This window comes from Pinus tabuliformis, chromosome 1_1, assembly GCF_031772625.1.
Source record: "Pinus tabuliformis cultivar Carrire ecotype Pingquan chromosome 1_1, CPIR1, whole genome shotgun sequence".
Classification (NCBI taxonomy): domain Eukaryota; kingdom Viridiplantae; phylum Streptophyta; class Pinopsida; order Pinales; family Pinaceae; genus Pinus; species Pinus tabuliformis.
In genome coordinates this window covers 731,850,463-731,874,046 of record NC_142297.1, presented here as the reverse complement: position 1 = coordinate 731,874,046, position 23,584 = coordinate 731,850,463, and the positions used below count along the sequence as shown (strand labels likewise).

The 23,584-nt window shown below is 38.5% G+C and overlaps 1 long non-coding RNA gene across 1 annotated transcript in view; it reads right to left on the bottom strand.

Annotated features, from left to right (window-relative positions):
* The window catches only part of LOC149216028 (uncharacterized), a 29,394-nt gene extending 6,371 nt beyond the window's left edge, over positions 1 to 23,023 (bottom strand). The window contains exon 1 of the long non-coding RNA XR_016251057.1: positions 22,023 to 23,023. This is a non-coding gene — a long non-coding RNA (uncharacterized LOC149216028). The remainder of the gene's footprint in view (positions 1 to 22,022) is intronic.
* Positions 23,024 to 23,584: the final 561 nt, after the last annotated feature.

Sequence of the window (23,584 nt, the reverse complement as noted above, 5' to 3'; positions counted from 1 at the left end):
CGGCAACTTCTCCGAGGCGATTACTGATGCCAACTACCTGCAAGCGGAGGAGGGGAGATACCCAAGTTGAGATGGAAGTCTCTTTGCTGTTGGGAGAACAGATCTCGGGCCACGGGTAGCGTTGGAGTCTGGATCTGGGATCAGATCTACAATTTTTTCCGTGGATTTTCTTCCCACTGGTTTGACACGGCTCTGATTCTCAAGGAATGGCCGCTCCGCAAAGAGACCGAGATCTACGATCACCTCCAAGCGATTACTGTCGTTGTCATTTTGCAATCGAAGGAGGGGAGCCTCCTAGGGCTAGATCGAAGCTTTCACGCAGTTGGGAGATTAGATCTCGGGCCTCCGGCAGTGCTAAGGCCTGGATCTAGCAAAAGATCTATCTTTTTGGCCGTAGATCCTTCTTTCCACGGATCAGATGCAGATGGTTTCCAAAAGGCATGGCCGCTCCACAGATTTGTCTACAAGATCAAGGCAGAGATAGACTGCTTTAGGCCATTGACGACTAGGAGCAAGTACCCAGCGATGATTGTAAAAACCATACCCGTTTACTGCAAGACGATTGGAGCAGACGCAGTCAAAGCCTCTATTGCGGGAAGGAAAAACCTCCAGACGCCCCAGATTGCCAGTTCTGGTTCTGATGGGACAATTCCCAATCGATTTCAAATCTTTGTTAAAACGCCCAAGGGGAAAACAACCGTGATCTGGACTTATGATAACGACAGTGTTACAGATTTGAAGAATAACATTGCCGTTCAGACTGGCTACCCGGCTGGGAAACAACACCTATTAAATGGGGGCAGATCACTGCAGGACTACAGAACCATGCAAGATTACAACATCAAGCCAGGATCTACAATCATTCTCAATATGAGACTACGAGGAGGTGCCGAAAGCTCTAGAACTAGCTCGCAAAATACAGGGTCTTTCAAGGACGCAGTCAAGGGCAAAGGGAAAACAAACCCCACAGCTGCCACTGAACCCCCGGGGCCTTACATTGTAGATCAAACTCCGGAGAGCCCATCTATCTCCATCGATATACCAGAGGTAAAAGCTATATACTCAGATCTACACAAATACGCAGTTATTTGCAGATTTAATGGTTTTTGGCCCAGAGCTGACGTATTGCATCAATGGATCCATATGGTCTGGACAAAAAATATGAAATCTACCTATACCCTAAGGGGTTTTTTATAGTAAGATTTCACATAGAAGAGGAAAAGGAAATAATCCTCAACCAAGGGCCATGGTTCTGGGGTAGTGCTAGACTATTCATCACCCCATGGTTTCCTGATTTTGATGCCAATACTATGGTGGTATCAAGGATGCCAGTATGGGTTAGGCTGCATAACCTCCCTTTACATTTTTGGCATCAAAAGGCTCTAACCGCTATTGGAAATACCTTGGGCAAACTCTTAAAGATCGATGCAGAGAGACACCTAAAAGGAATATTTACATTTGCCAGAATATGTGTCGAAGTAGATCTCAGCCAAGGCTTACCAGAAAGTATAATCCTGAATTTCAATAATACACAGTGGACACAACCCTTGGACTATGAGAACACAGCATTCCGATGCCGGGGATGTCAACAAACAGGTCACCTGTACAATGCATGTCCATGTACCAGCCCCAATAGGAGTAAGCAGCAACAAAGGAAGCCGAAAGGATGGCAGAATATAGAAAATCTGGTAATGAAGGCAACTACAGCAAAGAAAGAAGAACACAATGCAGTAGAAGATAAAATTCAGGATAATAAGGAAAAAGAGAACAACTTGGAACAGGAACAAGAACTCCAACTAGAAATAAGTGGCACCAAATGAACTCACAACCCCGAAGGATCGGATTCAGACAAGGAACAACCAACGAACACAATGGAAAACCAGCTTGCCATTATTGACTCCACTCCCAACACTGATGGTTGGCGAAAAGTGGAGAAGAAGAAGGGCAGGAAAGCTTAGGCCAGCTGGACTATTTGTTTCTTTTTTCTCGCTTTCCTGATATCAGGAACAACTCATTTTGCTTTCTTCTTTTAGGCAGGATTGTATCCTGTGAGCTCTATGATCTGCTTTCATACAACCAAATTGAATGCTTAATTGCATATACTATGTAACTTTTTATTTTAATAAAAAGTTCGATTTTTTCTTTGTAAAAAAATCCAAGAAAGCCGCATGGCTATCAAAAATTACGCAAACAATGGCATCTTTCTGCCCCTAAAAATTCAGAGGGGAGAGAACAAAGTGCTTACAAGAAAAGGAAGCACTCTTCAAAGAATTTTTCTGGCAAAAAGATTATCCAGCAGAAAAAACCTAAGGACTACAAAAAACACAACTATACTCTAGAAAGAAACAAGTCAAATGTTACCATTGTAACAAGAAAGGACATATTTCCCCAAACTGTCCAGACTTACAAAAAGACAAGAAGAAAGATAAACCAAAGAGAGGTAAGAAGAAAATCTTCTACAGAAATAAATCTAGGAAGGTAAATTATTTGAATTTGCTTGAAAGTTGCGAGGAAATCACTAGTGAAGAAGAATCAGATTATGTAAATAGATTTAACTGTTATTCTAACACTTATGATTCTGAGAATGAATACTGTAATGATCCCCATTGTGGAGAATGTTTCAAAGATAATTGTGATTGCAACGATCCAAATGTCTACCAGTGTCACTCCCTAAATATGATGAAACAGCCAGAGACAGAAGAACAAACGAGAAATTTGTTCGCACAAATGATGGCAGCCACAGATCCCCAGTTGAAAGAAATGTATAAAAAACTGCTGGTAAATCAGTTAAATTCAAAAACAGAAAGCAGAATAATCCTAACCAAGGATATGTGCCACCAGCTTCTCTTTTCTCAGTAGAAGCTTTGACAAGACAATTCAGGCAAGGAAAATTTTGGTGAAGATCTACCACAAACTCTGCTTAGCATCCATAGAGCAATAAAGGAACTGAGAAAGACAGTGAAGGAGAACCGAAGGCTTTGTATTGAAAGTCATCAAGACTGTCAACTCAAGAGAATGAAACCCGGAATTGAACAAGGATCTAGTTCAACACAACCTGTTTTCTCAACCCACACACAAAATTATATTTATCATCAGAAACCTTTCAAATGAGTAGAAATTCATGCGCATAATTCTGATGAAGAAACAGAAGAAGATCGAAGTGGTTTAGGATGCAATCAAATTACTGGAGATGTGATGTATTGTATTAAGCTCAAAGTCAGAATTGGTACCAGATTTGAATACTAGAAAGTTCTCATGGATACCGGTTCCAGGCTTAATATTGTAAATAATTCAGTTGTAGAATCTCATCTCCTAAGACCTACAAGTTGTCCAAAAGTCACAACAGCCAGCAGAGATATCAAAACCACTTCAGAAGTTTCAGTAGATATCTTTCTTACAAAATCCACTGGAATCAAAGTTGTTTGTCCAATTGTCACAGGTATGGATTGTGCAATGTACTTAGGAACACCTTTCTTTCAAAACTTCCAGAAACATGAAGCAAAGTTTGATCAACAAACAAAGAGGTTCGGTTATTTTCTGGAATTTAGAATTGTTTTTTCCTTTCATAAATTCAAGTTCACCTAATAGGATAAAACGGAATGAAAGGTTAGAGAATTTGCTAGCAAAGATGGAAAAGAAGAAAGAAATCCTCAGGATAGATGAAAATATTGAACAAGGAAAATTTGATAGAGAAATATTAAATCTCAAGAGTAAGTTTTTGGAATGTTGCTCAGAAGATCCAAATGCCTTCTGGCATGTACATAAGCATGAAGTCGAGCTACCTTTGAAAAAGGATTTTAAAGGAAAGCTCAGAAGATCAAAGGCGATTCCAATGAATCAAGAGCAGTTAACCCTCTGCAAAAAAGAGATTCAAGAACTCTTACATAAAGGTTTGATCAGGAAAAGTAAGAGTCCAATAGCTTGTTTTGCATTCTATGTTAACAAGCATGCTAAAGTAGCCAAAGGAAAACCCAGGCTAGTAGTAAATTATAAGCCTCTGAATAATTTACTTGACTATGATGCCTATCCTCTTCCAAAACCATCTACCATCTTGGCACAGATCTCTAAATCAAAGATTTTTTTCTAAATTTGACATAAAATCAAGATTTTGGCAGGTAGGGATCAAAGAATCAAACAAATGGAACACTGTTTTTTCAGTACCAAAAGGCCATTTTGAATGGAACATAATGCCTTTTGGATTGATAAATGCCCCTTCGGCCTTCCAGCGCATCATGGATGAAACCTTTGAACGTATGGAAGATTTTCTTAAGAAATACATTGATGATATTTAATTCATTCAGAAGATATTCCTACACATATCAAGCATTTGAAGATGTTCCTCCAGAGAGTAAAAGAAAAAGGGATAGTTCTTTCTAAATCAAAGATGAAGTTATTCAAAACTATGACAGACTTTCTGGGATACAATATACAATTTGGCTCTTACCAGGTAATCCAGAGGAGTCTGGATTTTATTGATAATTTTCCTAATGAAATTTTAGATAAAGCACAGTTGCGGAGGTTTCTAGGAAGCCTTAATTATGTATCTAAATTTCTCCAGCAATGTGCCCAAAAAAGTAAACTTTTGAATCAAAGGTTACAAAAAGAACCTTTCCCATGGAGTGAAGAATGCACTAAAGCTGTTCAGAGGATCAAAGAAAGAATCTGCAGAATTCAGCCTTTAAGTCTGATACAAGAAGGCTGGAAAAAGGTACTCATGACAGATGCTAGTAATATTGGATGGGGAGCTATTCTTTGCCAAGAAAATCCAGAAATAAATTAATAAATAAATAAAAAAAAAACCGCTAGAAATCTGCCAATATGCCTCTGGATTATGGTCTACAACTCAAACAAACTAGGCAAGCCTCAAAAAATAACTCAGAGCAATCTATCTGGGAACTGAAAAGTTCAAAGACTTTGTTATCTATACAAAGTTTTTAGTAAAAACTGATTGTCAGGCATCAACATTCGCCATCCAGAAATGTGATTTTGAAGATGCTGCAATAGTAAGATGGATGATGACACTCAGTGAATATAATTTTGAAATTGAATTCATCCCTGGCCACAAGAATTCTTTTGCTGACATGCTATCTAGGGAATTCTTGGAAAAGAATTCTATTCATTCTTTATCCTGTAATTTCATAAAAAGAGTCGAAGATTCTGTTGAAATAGAAACCACTCATGGATGGGTCAAATATAACAACATTAGTCATACCATGCTATTTGATCATGACGATGAATGGTACCCAGTAAAGGAAATAAGGTGGAGAAAAGGTATTCCCAATCTCTGGACTTTGGATGATCAAGAAGTTGAAAATGATCTGGCCATTCAAGAACTTGATTATTTGGCTCATATTGAAAATATTTTTTATGAAATTTATCATGAAGATGATAACAGAATTGGAAATTGCAGGCTAACAATTAAACAGTTCAACAATCCTTTTAATAGGACTAATTTTGATCCAAAAAGACAAAGGTATGCCTTCTTCCAAATGATGAATTTAGAAAATATCTCATCCAATTTCTTCTACCATCTCCAATTCGACTTTAGCTATGAAAATTGGCCAACAATAAGAATGAATCAAGAAGATCATTTCCCTAATTGGTTTGAAGATTGGTGGAAAATATACGGACCCAGTGCTATCCTTACAATGCCCTATCAATTCACCCGATTAAAGATTGATGCTTTCTCTGCACCCGGCTCACTCCATACCAGAGTCTTGTATAAGAGTCTTAAAGATCTCATTGAAATAGAAGATATGGCTTTCCTAAATGCAATGAGGAGATGCGGTCATACTCATCGGTTTGTAACCCAAAGGATTCATGCAAGACAGCTTGTCTCAAGTACTGATGGAACCAAAATGGAATACAATGACTTTCACCAACAATCCTTTTGAAGAAGTTAGCTTTCTCCAACCACCAGAAGAATCAGATTTGGGAATCTGAAAAGGAAGTTACGGTTCAATTCTTTTCCACTCATCTCATAGATCATTTCTGACATAGTTACTATACTCATCCACAAGTGTCATCTTTTGTACTGTAAAGTCTTTCTAACCGACAATGGTGTTAGACGTTTCTTTCATGGGTTCTTCGTAAAAGAATCCCCATTTTGTACACACCTATACTTAGTACTAGACATGTCTGTGAATCTTTGCGCACATGTCATTTCAATGTTACCCGAAAGCAATGATTCCAGACATTTTACTTTCTTTATGTCACATAATAATTGCAAGGATTGTGACACCCTTGCACGGGACAATCAAATCCTTCTTTTCTGGACGATTTACTTTATCTCCTTGCACGGATAATCAATCTGAAGGTATCTTTACTTTTGAGTCATGGATCTCACGAGGGGAGAATTTTTCCGTGATATCAGCTATTTAAAGAAGGAAAATGCCCAGGTATAGGCATTCGGATCAAGTCTAGAAAAGGATCTGAGAAGCCTACATCTTTATGTGCGAGCATAGGGAAGAACCTAAAGTGGCCAGATCTTTAGGAGGAGCGTCTGGGTCTGAGTCAATCTTGAGCGTCTGGGTCTGAGTCGATCTTTAGACTGAGTCTGCATTGTGTGCCAGGTAGCCTACAGATTTCACTTGCTATGCAAGGATATTGATCTGTTTAATGCCACAGCAATCTATCTCAGTGGAGATCTTGTTTTTCTTCTAAATATTGTAATTACCAGTTTCTATCAGTAATACTTCAGCAAACAACTAACCAACAAGCGTTAATTACACCCTTCCCATGCAGATGAAAGTAAGGTTAATTATTGTTTGTGCTGAACTATGATCTTTATTTATTATGCTACCATGGCAGCAACAATCCTAACATATCTGGAAATGTGAAAAGACAGCCTTTGCAATAACGTAGTGAAAAGGATTTCTTTAGTCACAGGAATCTTTTTTATCGCTTTTTCAAGGAATACATAAATGATTATTGAGAGCAAAGAGGAGTGAGCTGAGGGGACCATTGTGTAGTATGGCTGCAGTCTCTCCACAATCTTTCGGGGATGCTGCTGCATGTGAAATATCTCTGTAAGTATGAAACCAGTCTCCCAGTATCTAAACCGAGGGCCACCCTGAAATTGAAACCAGTCTCTGGGCCATCCAAAATGAAATTGAAAATGACGGTCTCACTAACTCACCCCAAGAAAAAGCAGCAGCAAAAATTTGTTCCTGGATAAAACGAATCCAGATTTAGGAACACTTTCAGGCAGAAATTTGTTCTTGAAAAGGAAATCAAAACTGTCCAACATGAATTTGAAAATGCAAGTTTCACTGACCCAGCAAAAATTTTAGCCCTGAATAAAATTTATGCTAGGGAGAAGAATATTTGAAACAAAGATCCCAAAAATGGTTAAGATAAGCAGATTGGAGCACAAACTCTTTTTATAAATCCACATAGTATAAGAGATAGAAACAAATTTCCTAGAATAAAAAAGCCAACGACTCCATAATACAAGACCAAGCATCTATAAAGACAGAAGTGGCTGGATTTTTCAAGTCCCTCCTATCAGATCAGGCATCAAATTTTTCAAATGAGAAAAATTGGGTCATATCCATCGCTCAAGGACAACCATACAGATCTGAGTTCCTACATCTTGATAGGTTCCATAAAACCCAAGGCCATCGCTCAAGAAAACAACTGTGTGATGATGGAATATATCAAGATGTAGGAACTCAGATCTGTACTTTTTTATATAGAAGCCCAGGCCCCCCAGACCAGATGACTCCCAGACAGACTTACTGAGCGGTTGCAGAAACAAGATCCTCATGTAAGATTCCTAAAGCTCAAAAACAGCTTATCATTCTCATTCCAAAAGTTGATATTCCAGAAGATTTAGGGGCCTAGAAGCCCATATCACCACTACATAACATTGCGTAAAATAATAGCCGCAAGGATCAGGCATCTCCCCCAATCCCTCACCTCAAAAGAACAAAGCCAGTTCCTAGCTGGTAAACTATCCACTCTCTTAATTAAAAAAGAGGGGTATGCTTCTCAAATTAGAGCTGGATAAAGCTTATGATAAAATGAACCAGGCTATGTTACCGGAAACGGGACGACGACCACCGTTTCTACAGAAAAAATGCATTAGAAACAAGACGGTACGGAAAACGCCATTCCCAACGTCGTTCTAGTCTTTGTTGGTGCTAAATTTGTTTTTTCTGAAATGGATCATTTTTTCTTACAACAGTTTTATGCCACAAGGCTTAGTCATCACCGGTTTGTCTTCGGTTACATCTAAAAAACTCCGGTTAACTCTCGTCCCAAAAAAGCATTGCGCAAAATGCACGGCATGCAGAAAGACAACTAGTTTCATTTTCCAGTTGGGCAACTTAGAGGAACAATTTAAGATGAATAATTTTTCAATGAATGAAGTAATGATTTGGTATTTATTTTTAATGTCAAAAATTTAATATCTTTAGTTTCGTTTTGTATAGATCATGGATTGAAACCTGCAAATCTGCAATGTCTATCTAATGACAAAATCATAGTTGGGCGCTATTAATTATGTTAGATAATTATTGAATAAAATCGTTGACGGTCCAATAGGTATGTCTCTGAATGGAAGAAGACGAAGAATTTAACCCCCAACAATTTTCTGGAATGAATCAGATGGTCATTCTATAACCAAGATTTGATTTTTACTTCTTATTATAACTAGCAATCCTCTGTGAGTCTGTACAAGCTGATCACAGATCTTTCTCCATCTGTCCACCTATATACACAGATCTATGGTTCCCAATAGAGAAACCCCCACTCAATATATACTTAAAAGGGAAGATGACATTTCTAGGTATTTAGTTACTTTCATTAAATTGTTAATTTGTTGTTGATGTTTTGTTTTGTTTTGTTGCACGCTAAAGCCAATAGTTTATTGTTGAATTTTCATTAACATAATAGAACTGCTAGGAAGAAGGATGGGTTTCGAATACTAGGTATTTTAGTAAATGAGTTTTTAAAGCAATTTTAGTGTTTTTTCTCTCTACTCGTTTCTTGAATGCGAAATCTCAAAACTCCGTTTCTCGTCTACTTGAGGTTTTTCGTTTCATTCCCGTTTCTCGTTTCTGGTAACATAGGAACTAGGGTTTCCTCAAAAAAACCTTCTAATATTAGTCTTTTATTCGACATTGATTGAACAAAATCCAAGAATGCTTATTCAATAGCCCCTTTTGCTGTCCTTGTAAATGATGAACTCTCTTCCATTTTTAACTCATCTAGGGGATTAAAACAAGAGTTTCTCCTTTCTCCTTCCCTCTCCGTTGTCCTTGTATATTCCCTTCTCAATGATAGTAGCATCTGATGGGTAGTTCCACCCAGGTCCAAGTATCTGGACAGGTGGAAGTTGTCCAAAGGACCTTTAACCTTAGCAAGTCACTTTAATTGAACGAATTATTGACGTAATTTCCTCTTATAAGAAAAAGGGAGTTAATCTAATGAAATGCAAAGACTATTTGTATTGATGAAATAAATCAATCTCAACCATTGATCTCAAGCGAAGTAGAAAATCTCAACTGTCAATCACTTTGGAGTTTAGGGTTTTGGATTCAATCAATAACTCAAACTTATAAAAGGAAAACTAAGCTAACAAAAAAGACACATCAAGTGACCACAAGACAGCAGGATCGTGAGGATCTTGGATGGAGGTCATTCATCCAAGTGTCCAGATTCCATAGAAAGAGAACAAGGGGCACCAAGAGAAGAATCCATCAGCCAGCAGGATCTAAGGACAGGTTTGAGGGTTTTTGCTGCAGCACTGAGCAGCAAAAGGGTTTTGCCACCTGGAAAGATTCCAGGTTTTGCTGTCTGTAATTTTCCTCAATTGGCATTTAATTTCCCAGAAAAGGAAGCCCTTGTATGCTGCAAAACTAATGTTAACAGGCAGCAGATTTGAAGGGCATAATTTCCGGTGTGCATGTGCATGAGATTGGTCAATTGTGCTTCCAATCTTTATATATTTTATTTACCTGATAATATTCCAGCAATGCTTTTATTTAGGAAATCTGCAGTTAGTAAATTTACAGCAAGTGATTTGCTATGTAATAAATTGCCAGTAGCTGGGGCTAGTAAAATTAAAATGGTATCACAGCATTGTCTCTAAGGAGGCCAATTTCTAAGTTTTGTAAATAAGCCAAATTCAGAAAAATTGTGTCGGCAAGGGAGGCCATACTATTTTCTGCATAGAAATCCACAGAAAGTCAAGGTTGCAGACACAGTGGTAACATATAGAAGGCACAACAGACCATATAAGTGACATCCGTATATGCACACATGTGGGTAACAGATGATGACAGCAACCGTGTGTGCACAGCACAGGTAGACGGCAATCACTGTACACGCACAAGACAGAGACCTGAAGAAAGATGACTGCAACTGTACACGGTAAGATATACAGCAGCGGCCATGCATGCATGTAACAGGTGACTGCAACAACTGTACGTGTGAGAGCCACATGTGCACAGCACAAGACAGTGACAACAGCAACTACAGGAGATTCCAGCAAGTATGAAAGTGGGGTAAGACAGCATACGACTTGACAGGTTAGGACAAAACCTTATAGGGTGACATTAGCAAGCAGGAACAGTCCATATAGCACATCAGATCACAACAGTGATTTGGTTGTCATTCTTCAGAAGGAGAGAGGGAGCCCATACCAGTCAAAGGTTTTGAAAAATTTAAATTTTTGTGGGTTTTTTAAGGAGCCAAAGCATAGATCCACAGAGAATTGTAGCAAATCTATCAAATCTGTAAAAAGATCTTAGCGGATCTATAAACCAGCAGCATTTTTATACTTGTGGGTGCTAAAAGAACTTAGCACAGCTGATTTTATCAAATCTAAAAATGGCAACAACTAATCTCAAATTTGAATACTGGGTGGATGGAGCATCTAAATTCTTGTCCTGTAAAGTGAGGGTGACCTTGCATTTAGAGGAACATGACTTTCGGAAGATGAAAGAAAAAGTTATTCTTGTACCAATACTGAACAGCTGCAGCACTCAAGGCAACTCATGAGGACATTAGAGCCAAAAAAGTTATTATGGATACCGTAAGGAATCGTTTGATCCCACACATGGAAAAGAAGCAGTCGGCCAGAGAGATGTTTCAGGATCTAGTGAACCTTTAATATGATAACATGAATAGGAAGATGATCTTGAGCAACCAGCTCAAATCCATCCAGATATCGACGTTGATATTGTTGCCAACTATTTCATGAAGACCAACCAGATACTAGACCAGCTTGTAGCCACTGGGAATATAGTGGATGAGACAGAACTCATCAATGTGGCACTGAATGGGTTCACCAAGCCACCGGAACCATTTGTCAAGAGAGTCTATGCTCAGGAGAAGCTTCCCAATTAGGAGAGGCTTTGGGATGATTGCATCCAAAAAGAGGTTTGGGAGGAGTCTAAGGCAACGAGATGGAGAGAAGAACTTGGCCTTGTTCAATCAAGCAAAGAAGAGCAAAAGGAAGGGTTCCAAAGGCAAGAATGAGAAGTCACAGCCAAGGAAGAAGGACTTGAGAAGACTGAAGTGCTCCATTTACTACATGAATGGGCACTATGCATCACATTATCCTGATAAGGAGGGGTAGGGTTAGTCGCAACAAACAGCAGCAGCGTCAACAAAGGTACAACTTGATGAATTTGCAGCAAAATTCGAGGACTTCCCATTGGTGTCTTGTCTATCTACCAGCAACATCACCAAAAGAGCTTGGTACTTGGACACTACTGCATCATGCCACATGACAAAAGCATCGGAGTTGCTTGGCAGTCTAATGGAGAAAGTTCCAACTCAAGTTGGAAGATGAGTTGGAAGCCAAGGACATGTTGTTTGTACCAGAATTGTAGAAGAATTTCCTCTCAGTCTTAGTGATGGAGGACAAAGCATATGAGGTCATGTTAGGGAATGGGCACGTGCTCATCCATCAAGAAGATCCTAGCCTGGACACACTAGTGACCATTGAGGTTAGTGAGGTCAACTTATACAAGTTGAAAGGCAAACCTGTTCAGGCTTTGGTACATGAGTACATAGTAGTGAACAAAATGTGATTCGTAACACAGGAGGTTGGGACACTTGTGCTACACAGTGTTGCCAATCCTGAGGGAGATTGTCACTGGTTTCCCAAATTCCAGTATTGACTAGCAGAGTGTTACAAAGGGTGTGAACTTGGCAAGAATACCAAGGCTGTTTTCAAAGCAGCAACAGTAAGTCAATGGGGATCTTGGATCTCACTCATTCATATGTGTGTTTACCAATATTGGTGGTGTAAGTGTAAAGAGTGTTGTACTATATCGAATTAATCGATGACTATTCCAAGAAAACCTTAATCTTCTTCATGAAGACTAAGGATGAGGCCTCCAATTGGTTCAGGGTCTTCAAGGCCCAGGTAGAGAACCAAATAGACAAGAAGATCAAGGTCTTGAGGTCGAACAATGGGGATGAGTACACCTCCAATGACTTCAAGAATTTCTGCAAGGACGCTGGTATCAAGAAGGATACGATAGTCTCATCCAACCCTCTCACTAGAATGGGAGTCCAAAGAGAAAGAAACGGTCCATCATTAATTTTGTCAACGCAATGGTACATATCCAGGATCTGCCTATGTTTCTTTGGGCAAAAGCATGTAACACTGCGATATTTGTGCCAAACAGGAGTCCTCACAAGATATTGGGGGACAAAACTCCTAAGAAAACTTTCACAGGGTTGGAGTCAGAGATAGGAAACTTGAGGAACTTTACTTCTCCGGTATACATCCATGTGCTTGTGGGGAAGAGGAAGCTAGAAAACAACAATCATAAACTTGCAATTCGAGAAGTCTACCTCAAGTAGAAAGCAGTCATTATCTCTTTCCAATTATGTCAGGAGACCTAGGTGGTTTGAGCAAACATTGAGGGATACTCCTACGAGCACATTAAAGGAGAGCAAGCCTTCAAATAAATTTTGAATTAAATGACATTAATCAATAGCGTCATTGAAGAGGCAACAGACCAGGAGGTTTTAAGCAAAGCCGTGGTGAAGGATGATGCATGGGACAATGTGCCAAAATCGAAAGGAAAGCTAGTTCCAAAGGGTTCTTCCATAAGTACCTTCCTCACTAAGAGGGACTGTTGATGATGATAGTATCGTATAGATACTTCCACAGAGGCCTAAGCGTCTATACATGTGGAAGTCCTCCAAAGGACTTTTAATCTTAGCACATTACTTTAATTAAAGAAATTATTTAAGTAATTTCCTTTTTTACAAGAAAAAAGTGAATTAATCTAATGCAATGCAAAGTAATTAGCATTAGTGATTAGATAAATCTCAAATAAAGTTGAGATCTAATCTTAACCATCACTCATTTGGAGATTATAGCTATGGATTCAAACAATAACTCAAACTTACAAAAGCAAGGCAAGGATAAGTGAAAAGACACATCAAGTGATCACAAGATAGTGAAATAGTGAGGATCTCAGTGATTGGGTGGAGAACATTCATTCAAGTGTGCAGATTCCATAGGAAGGGAACAAGAGGGGCAACAAGGGAAAAGAATCCAGCAGCCAACAAGATTGAAGTACAGGCTTCGCAGATTTTTGCTGCAGAACTAAGCAGTAAAAAGGTTTTATTAGTTGGAAAGTTTCCAAGCTTTGTTGTTTGTAATTTTCTCAGTGGGCATTTAATTTCCCAAGAAGGAAAGCCTTATATGCTATAAAACTAAAGTTAACAGGCAACAGATGTGAAAGGCATAATTTTGTATGTGCATGTGTATGACATTGTAAAATTTTGCTTCCGTTGTTTTTATCTTTTATTTACCTATTAAAATTCCAACAATGTTGTTATTCAGCAAATCCACAATTAATAAATTTAGAAGTGATTTGTTAGGTAATAAATTGCCAGTCGTCAAGGTTGATAAAATTAACACCCTTAGCAAAATGATCTCTATGCCCATCATCACAACAACTGGAAGGTTCAAAAATGTCATCTAACCCTATTTCCGATTTTCAATTTGAAGATGATACTAGTGTTATCAAAATCGGACTGAGTTTGTCTTGTATTGGCCAGTGCGACTGGTTGGAGGGCAAAACTGGTTCGGACTGGCCTCAGGAACTATTTTTGGCAAATCTGGTACCTAACCAGCCATTTTCACTGAACCAATGGGTTCGATAAGGCCACATACAACACATCACGAAGGGCTTGTTTTGCTTTTTCTTTTTTCTCTCTTACTTGGCCACTGGCCCACAAAAATGGAAACTCCAGCCCCTCTCAAACTTATTTAAAGTCACCTCATCTATTTCACTCACACTATTCATTCAAGTTTCTTGAATATCTTGAATTGAGATGTTTGAGTGGGTTTTGGAGAGATATTTGCTATTTTGCAGGGCTGTTCTTGGGAGGATTTTGTGCAGATTTGGGGAGCTGGTGGTCAAAGAGATGAGCTACAGAAAATTTGTTGAAGAAATTGAAAGTTGCTTCAAAAAAAATTGTCAAAAATTGTGGAGTTACTTTCAGCTATTTTTGGAGGTGACAGAAGGGGTTTTGGATAGATTTTTAGAGCAGCTTTTTGCTGTTGTTTGGAGCAACTATTGTTCTCAATTTTTGGAAGGCTTCTCCAAGTATGTCAATTCACCTAATCATCTTCTATTTTTCTGTTAAAAAATGTTGTTTGTTTCTTTATGAATTAAAAAGAAACCTAGAGTTTTCTATGCAGATATCTATTTTAATTTTTCCTTGTATTTCTCTTAGAAAATATTTTGTTTAACACTAGAAAGTTAGAATTGCTAGGGCTTTCTATGCAGATCTCTATTTAAATTTTTATTTGTATCTCTTATAAATTATTGTTTTTCTCACCCTAGAAAGCTAGGGATTTCTATGCAAATTTCTATTTTATTTTTTCTTGTATTTCTCTTAATTTTTTCCCTAAAAAGTAAGAATTGCTAGGCCTTTGCATGCAGATTCTTTTTTTGTTGTTGGATAGGTTGTCATTGCCCCTAAAAGCAACAATGATCCAACATAGTTACATTAACATTTGAATGATGATGGAAAATTCAAAAATGTTTGCAACTACTGTGGCAAGGTGATTGAAGGTGGAGGAATCCATAGAATTAAGGAACACATAGCTCATTGCAAAGGCCAAGTAGAACATTGTGAGAAAGTCTTTGATGACCTAAAGAATCATATGATAGGTTTGATCAAAGCCTACCTAGCAGAAAAGAGCAAGAGCAAGAGCAAGAACAATAAAGTTAAAAAGGACATCGGCAAAAGTAAAAATGATGATGCTCCTTTCATCAACCTGGATCTTGAAGCACATATCCCAAGTTTTGAAGATTCCTCTAGTTTCCCTATTAGACTTGGAGATGAGCTTCTGGCCCTAGTTCATTTACTTTGAGAAGGGCATGTGCAAGAAATCTTGACTATTTATTTGCACCTCACACCACCCCTAGTGCCCAACCCACCATTGATACCAAATAGAAGAAAGTTGCTTGGAAATGCATTGCTAGATGGTGGTATGATGCAATAATGCCTTTCAATGTTGCTAATTCTACATATTATCAACCTCTGATTAATGTTATGACTGCATGTGATTCAGGCTTCAAAGGCCCTGGTTTTCATGATATTAGGTGATCACTTCTACAAAATGAGGTCCAAAGAATAAAAGAGTACCTTACAGAGTACAAGCACCCATGGACCAAAATAAGGTGCACAATTGTCTCTAGAGGATGGATTGATGGAAAAACTTGCACCATTTCAAATCTCTTAATTGCTTGCCCAAAAGACATTATGTTTTTTAAATTTGTAGAAGCATCTAATCAAGTGAAGGATGTGCAATTACTATTATGTCTTTTGGATGAACTGGTTATGCAAGTAGGGGTTAAGTACTATGCTTAATTTAAACTCCATAGGCCATTTAGAGCCTATATCTTGATGTATTTTGCTTCATAGATTCATTGCACTGGGTGCTATTTTGGTATTATGCACTCTTGCTATATAAACGGACAAAAAATTCATATTTGCATATAAATCGCTTGAATGTATATGGATGCACATGAATATATATGGGTTTTTTTAATACTTTAAGTATGTTTGGTCAATCTATTTTCGTCTAGTTTTTTTACAGATTCCCAGTTCAAGGGGTCTACTGATTCAATGACCAGTCTCGTTTTGAATCTTGATAACATTGAAAAATACACTACTTTTAGGATCTGACAATCCAAAAGAAGTTGAAGCAATAAACAATGCCATCAAAATATTTAATGTTGGAAATACTAAGAGGGGGGGTGAATCAATATTTCTTTTTCCCACTATTGTTTTACCAGTTAAAACATATATATTTAGAACACAAGATGAACAGCAAGAATAAATGCTTTTATTAATATAAACTGTGCAGTAAAATAGATACAATATATAGATGGTTGCAATCAGTTGCCAAGCTCCAACTTGGACTTTGGTGAGGCTCCAACCTCCAGAGCACCAACTCTATTTTGCCAAGACACCAATCTTGGACTTAGGAGCACAAACTCTCAAGGACTTCAATCCTTCCTACTTTTGAGGCTTCAACCCAAGGACTCCAATCCTATTTACCAAGGCACTGTTTGATGGTAATCTTTTGCTCTCAGAACTCTTCTTTGCTGAGTTCTGTCTATTTACAGCTTCACTGTAGTCACCAGGCTAGAGTATCAATGACAACCAGTCTTCTTAAGAATGAGTCTTTACAACTCTGCACACTGCCCACACATAGTCTCCAATAGCCATTTTTCTCTCTGATAATGTCTTCACACAGCTTTAGTCAATCTTCTGTTAGCTGCACTAAACTCTGTATAAAGAACAATTTTCTATTCAAGCTTATGTTCTCATTGTCACAGTGAATGCTTCAGCATGACTGTTTTTCTACTGGCTGTTTCTCCCCTTCGACTGCCTACTATTCTGTTGGTCCTTCATCCCTCTTTATGTTCTGCTGCACCCTGTTTCTGTTCTGTTGGACCCTCACATGGCCTCTATTTCCTCCAGCGTATTTCAGCAGCTGTAACGGCCTTCACAGTGTATTTCAGCAGCTGCAGTAACGGCAGCAATCGCAACAACAACTACAGCAGCAACAACAGTAATAGCAACAGCAGCTACAGCAACAGCAGCAACAGCAGCTACAGCAACAGCAGCAGCAGCAGCAACAGCAGCAGCAGCAGCAGCAACAGCAACAGCAGCTACAACAACAGCTACAACAACACCAACAGCAGCTACAGCAACAGCAACAGCAGCTACAACAACACCAACAGCAGCTACAACAACAGCAACAGCAACTACAGCAACACCAACAGCAGCTACAGCAACACCAACAGCAGCAACAGCAGCTACAGCAACACCAGCAGCAGCTACACCAACAGCAGCTACAGCAATAGCAACAGCAGCTACAACAAACACCAACAACAGCTACAGCAACCCCAACAGCAGCTACAGCAACAGCAACAACATCTACAGCAACCCCAACAGCAGCTACAGCAACAGCAACAACAGCTACAGCAAACTTATAATTTACTTTATCTTTCAGATCTTGATTATTAATCTGTGTATCTGAGTGAAATAAACAATAACCAGACCAGTAAAAGCAGAACAAAAGATAGTCACACACACAAGAACACAAGATATAAGGTGGAAACCCAATGTGGGTGAAAACCACCGGCTGCAATTTGTCTCTATCTTCTTTTAATTAGAAACTTCTTTTTACAGTGTACTGGTGCAATCATTTACCAGTACGCAGGCTACAACCTGCAGAGAGCTACAACCCTCTCTCGTTTTCCAGCTTCTCCTGGAAAGGAGCTACAACCCCCTTAGCTCCCGTACTAGCCAAGATACTAGTACGTAGGTGTTGGCCTACTGAAGGCTATAACTTTCTCTTTCTTCTAGGGACCACGTTTCATAAATTTTCAGACTGGATCCATGAACATCAATCAATCATCAAAATTTCTGCTTTACCCAAACTCCTTTTCAACCGAACAAACTGATTCACAATTAACACTTCTCTGATAGCTGTACCCAGAACACAGTAATAGTGACCATATACCAAATTCTGAACCCAGAACATTGTAGCAACAAACAGAGGGAGCTAGATCACAATAAAATACATATACGCTACTTAAACAACCTGAAACGTGCATGTATACGCTCCTGTATGTGGAGCAACCTGCGTATATGTCGTTTTCCTTTGCTAAACCTGCGTACAGATCTATAAAGGATAATTTGCTATTTCAAACAATCAAATACAAGTTAACCCAGATTATCAGATTTATAGATCAAGCGTGCGCCTTACAGAACAGATCAAGATCATACAGATATACTATCATTCAAGCCTTAAAGATTATGACCCATCAATAGATCTTATCCTTCTTTATGCGCTTAGGTTCTTCCTTCATTCAGATCCAGATCTGCACCATAACCCCAATCACAAAAGTTTCAGATCTAGCACAGGTTAGATATTCAATTGATTCCAAAGATGCTTTGCCAAATGATCTCCTCCCTCTTTTATAGTCTTAGGCCTTTCTCAATACCACGATCCAAAACCATAATAACACAATACCACGGGCTCAATACTTGGGGGCAACACTTCTGACGAGATACCATGGTCCAAAACCTTAGGTTCAAATACCAAGGACTAACTACCACGGACCAAAGGTAAGTTTTCCAACATATACGCGCTTTTCCTTGCATGAAAGTGCGTGTATACGCATACGCGCCTTCGAAACATCCAACCCGCGTGTATACGCGACTTTGTCTAGATGAACCTGCGTATATGACTTTTCCTTCATTCTGAAAGCCTGAACTGAGATCTGACACCACATAGAGTTGCCATCAAGGACAACACCTATGCCATAGCTCCAATCCTGTACCATAATGGCAACACAAAGGTCTTCAAAACTAATCCAATGTCTGTCCAAAAACTAACCCGAAGTCTCCTCAAAAATTTATCCAAAGCCTACTCCAAATAAGGTTAAAAAACCAGGCCCAAATATACCTCTTTGCTTCAGAACCCAAGCTGTGACAGGAAGCCAAAACCCTGTCTCAAATTGAGATACCACAGGCCACAAAAGGGGGCTGAAGTTCTGGCCTCGGGGTCGAATTTCATAGGCCTTAGAATTTGTTTTTCCACAGGGCTGAAATTCACATAAAGGGGCCCAACTCTTGTCTGTTGTAGGCCTAAAAGAGGCCAAAATTCTGAGTTGTAGATAGGCTAAAATTCCTCCAATGCCTGGCCAAATTTAGGACTAGATATGTGCTAGAGTTAAGACAAGTTCTGTCCTCCAAGGATAGCTCAAAAGGAAACCTCAAAATCTGATCAACACTGAACAGTGTCGCTATAAAGTTTAAACCATAACCCAAAACCCAAAGAAACCAGAAACCAAAACCAGTGCTTCTTCTTCACTTCACAAGGTTCATGAGATATGAGCCTATCTGCCAAAAATAGATATATTTCAACTTAAAAATTTAATTTCTCTTCAACAAGTTAGGAGGCATGAAAATACTCGTTGGAAAGGGCTTAAACTCCTCTTTAAGACTATGCAATTTTCTTCTTCAACTAGACATCCCTTTGGCATTAATAACAATTAATTGATCAACAATATGTTAGGATAAAATGCTAAAGGGATATCAGAGGCTATTGCCAATTAAATGTTTTTTCACCATAGTAGACGGGAAGGCTGATCAAGTAAACACACTTGCCCCACAAGCAATCAACTATTATGGTTAGTAGGAGGGGCCATTACCCCTCTAGCCACCCCATTGATATAAAGAGCATAGTATATTCGGGCTTATATGCTATCATAAACAAATCCTCACAAATGATGTAGCGTAGGATACTTTTTAGTATAGGTCAGTGGAGGTCTTTATAGTCATAGAAACAATTCCATGGAACCATGTAGGGATAGCATGGGAAAGGATAGCATAGAAACGAATTTAGAATTATTACTTTTGGGCCACACAAAGGAGGAGAGTAGAAGGCAGGCAAGCAAGCATACCTACACCTTTTCAAAGAAGAATTTAACATTTTTGTGGAAGATGATTTAGACCCAACATTGCAACATTCATTTGGTTATCATTGAAAAACTCAGGTTTCTAAGAGATATTGAAAAGCAGATGAGAGTGACTATATATCTTGTTTCAACATCCAGCAGCACTTGATTGGTCAAAACAGACAGTCAATTTTAGTGAAAGTGCACTTTTCCATAGGCAATTAAAGAAACCTTGAGCAAATGGCCAAAAGGTCCATGGACCATAAATTATCAAAATTCCATCTGCATAGTGCAGAGTCAACTCCTTTTTCATGTCATTTAGCTTATGACCTATTTAAAAACTAAGAGAGAATTAAAAACCAAACCCAAAAATAATTAACACGAAGCCATAGGATCCAGCCCAAATTTGAGCTAAAATCAGATGAGAACCATCCAAGAAACACAGGAGCACATCGCCCAAGATACCCAAGATATCCTAGAGTCTCTTTCTCCTTTTGAACAAAATACTATCTCCTACTCCAAGAAGATTAGATTCTGTTTTGCATGAATGGACAGATTTGGGTACAAGCAGTCCACAGTCTCCTTCGAACCCACCTGTGTCAAAGAGGTATAAATTAAAATTTGGCAATGCTTCTAGTGCAAACTCAGGTGAGCGTACTGGTGGTGATATCAACAGAAATAATGAAGACCAAAAATAATTTTCAATTATCTGAAATTCAAATGGGAAGGCAACAAATAACCGAACAGAAATGATTGCATGGTCAAGGGAATTAATTTTTGCAGATCCAATATTCTCTGTTCAATAGTAATTGAAGGATATTTTGAAACTATAGTTTATATATTGAATGAAACAGCATCCAGTAAAGATTGCTTCCCCTGAAATAAAGTAAACTGGATCAAAGGTCTCGCAATAGAAATAGACTTCTCTACAGAAGGAGTAGAAAGATTACCACTTCATTTGCAAACCAAGCAACAGAACTATACTCTGCTCTAGCAAGTTCTAAACTGGATAGGAAACCCAGTGTAGTAAACGAACATACCCTTCAGCTGACAAGGGTGACATTGATTGTCTGCAGCCTCATTCAGAGACTCAGGAGCTTGACGACTGGTGGGATCAGAGATGCCATGAACAAGAAATGCAAAATAGATTTATGGATCATTACTGGTATCATGAAATGGTTTTTGTAGCCTGGGCGGGCCAGTGCTGCACCTGAAACGTGAGGATCTTTGCACTGAAAACCTCATGTGCTCAATGAAAAACAAAAGGGATGAGAGATGTTGTGCATCTATTAACAAAATGATTACAAGTCTTATCTACTATAGCTTGCATGGAGTGCCAGCTTACTGTATGGTCTAATATCTACACTATTTACTTACAGGTAGCTTTTATGATGATAAATATAGGATCAAAGCCTGTAAAGAGATCAGAAAACAAAACCAGTCTCTCAACCTGCTTCAAATGCTTTGTTTGTCATGGAAGTTCTGTTTCAGGATCAAGGAAGTTCTCCAATTCTGAAGCCAGGAATATGGAGTATATAAAACGGAGGGAGAACCCCAGACATGGGCACAACCTGAACCAAAATCCTGATGGATTAATGTACGTACTATACCGGTACCAGATTGTCGGTCTGATTTAGATATAGATCTTTCTAGCTGCGCAAAAAAATGAACTAAGAGAAAAAAACACCAAGACAAAAGTATAAGCAAATTACATCGAACGAGCTAGTCTCAACAGCCCAGCATTTCTTCATGATCAACTTCAAAGCTTTACAATGGTTGGACTGTACTTACAACCCACGTATTACCATAAGCAAATCTAATATTGAACTATGATCAGGTAAGGCAGCCAAGTTGATATCAACTGCATAAAATACCTATCAAGGTATCTCGATGTAGAGGAATCAGCTGTTACCTTGAAAGTGACACTTTCGAATATATGTAAGATCAGACAACCGTGCACTTAATTGAATGTTTTAGGATATCATGCATAGATCCAGCCAAATAGAGAACCTTAAATAATGTTGAATTCGAACACAGTTTAGGAATTCATACCTGGAATAGGATGTCTCTATAATGGAGTCCCGACTTCCTGTGCTTGCTTGTGCTGTCCATCCAGTTTTACTCAAATATTTCTCCTGAAAAAATGCTTACAGCCATGCTTATGATGCGTGCTATCTCAAAAGAAGGAAACTTGTGCTCCTATCATGCATCCTATAGCTATTTTCTGACTGCATCCTGCTCTTCCTCATCCTCCTTTTTTCTCAGAGTCGATATCATAGAGTAGTCCACACTCTCTTGTCTGCTCTTCCAATCACCAGGATCAGCAGATACACCGTTGGCACCATCCGAAGAAACACACTGAAGCTCCTTTGACCTCCTCCGCCTACGTTTATTCCTCCTCGTCCTTCTATGTTCCAAATAGGATTCGGCTAATCATCTTCACTTTCCTCCAGCTTGTTAACCTTCATAACCGACGTTTCTACTGCCTGTAAACCCTAGATTTTTCTTTCTAACCTCTGGGTCTTCCAACCATTTTTCTGGAGCCTATGTACGATACTCCTACGATTTTGTAAACCTTTGTTCCTCTCAATAACACCTGATTAAGATTCCTCTTCAACTGAACTATTCCGAACAACATCTATGTAGCCATTTTCTCTCCAAACTTTAAGCCTCTCTCCAAATTTGAATTCGGAATATGTGGAAAAATTCGAAGAGCAAATGACCTCATGGATGTTGTTGGAGCAACCACTAACACTTACGGGACAATACCACTATATCAAACGCCGTGGGTTTGAAGCACTGTTCTGCTCTGCTATAAACACTATTGTTTTGAACGAATTCGCACCCATCAAGCAGTGGGAGTTCTCTTTGAGCGGCTTTTCATAGCCTACCTCCATTGATTCTCAGGGTTCCGAGTAGAAGCAGATTCGAACGGCATACCAGACTGATTGGTAATACAACATTAAAACCTAGCCTAAGCAAAAACAAGACTGATTGGTATCACGATATGAAACCCTAGCCCAGCCATGTATATTTGGAGAATGTCCGTAATATATATGATTTTCAATTAGGTTTAAAGAGTGGTGGGAAAATTGGTTATTAGTTAGATTTATTTTAATTATGGATTGATTAAATGGGGGAAAGAGAAAAGATTTGATTTTTATGTGCAATGAATTTAGGTTGGTTTAATTATTAATTTTTAAATAAATCATATCAAAAAATATTATAGAAAAAATAATGGATTAAGAATATTATGGGAAAAACCATCAACTATAAAGTTTTTATTATTATTACTATGTTATCTCGAGTCAAAATGTTAAACATTACATCTTTATCTTTGAGGGCAATTGTTTTCTCTACTAATCTCAAATTCATTTATTTAAGTGGTATCTGGAATTTTTAATGATAATAATAGTTGAAATAGTCTAGAGTTTTTAACCAGCCTATATCCATCATAACCTCGGATATATCAAGCGTCGAGAGCGATAAAATCTCTCAAGGTGCAAACCTTTCCCCAAATTTCTCGGCGATCAAATCTCTCGAGGTGCAAACCTTTCCTCAAGTTTTGCACTCAAAAAAAAAAGTTTGCACCTTGAGAGATTTGATCTCTCTCA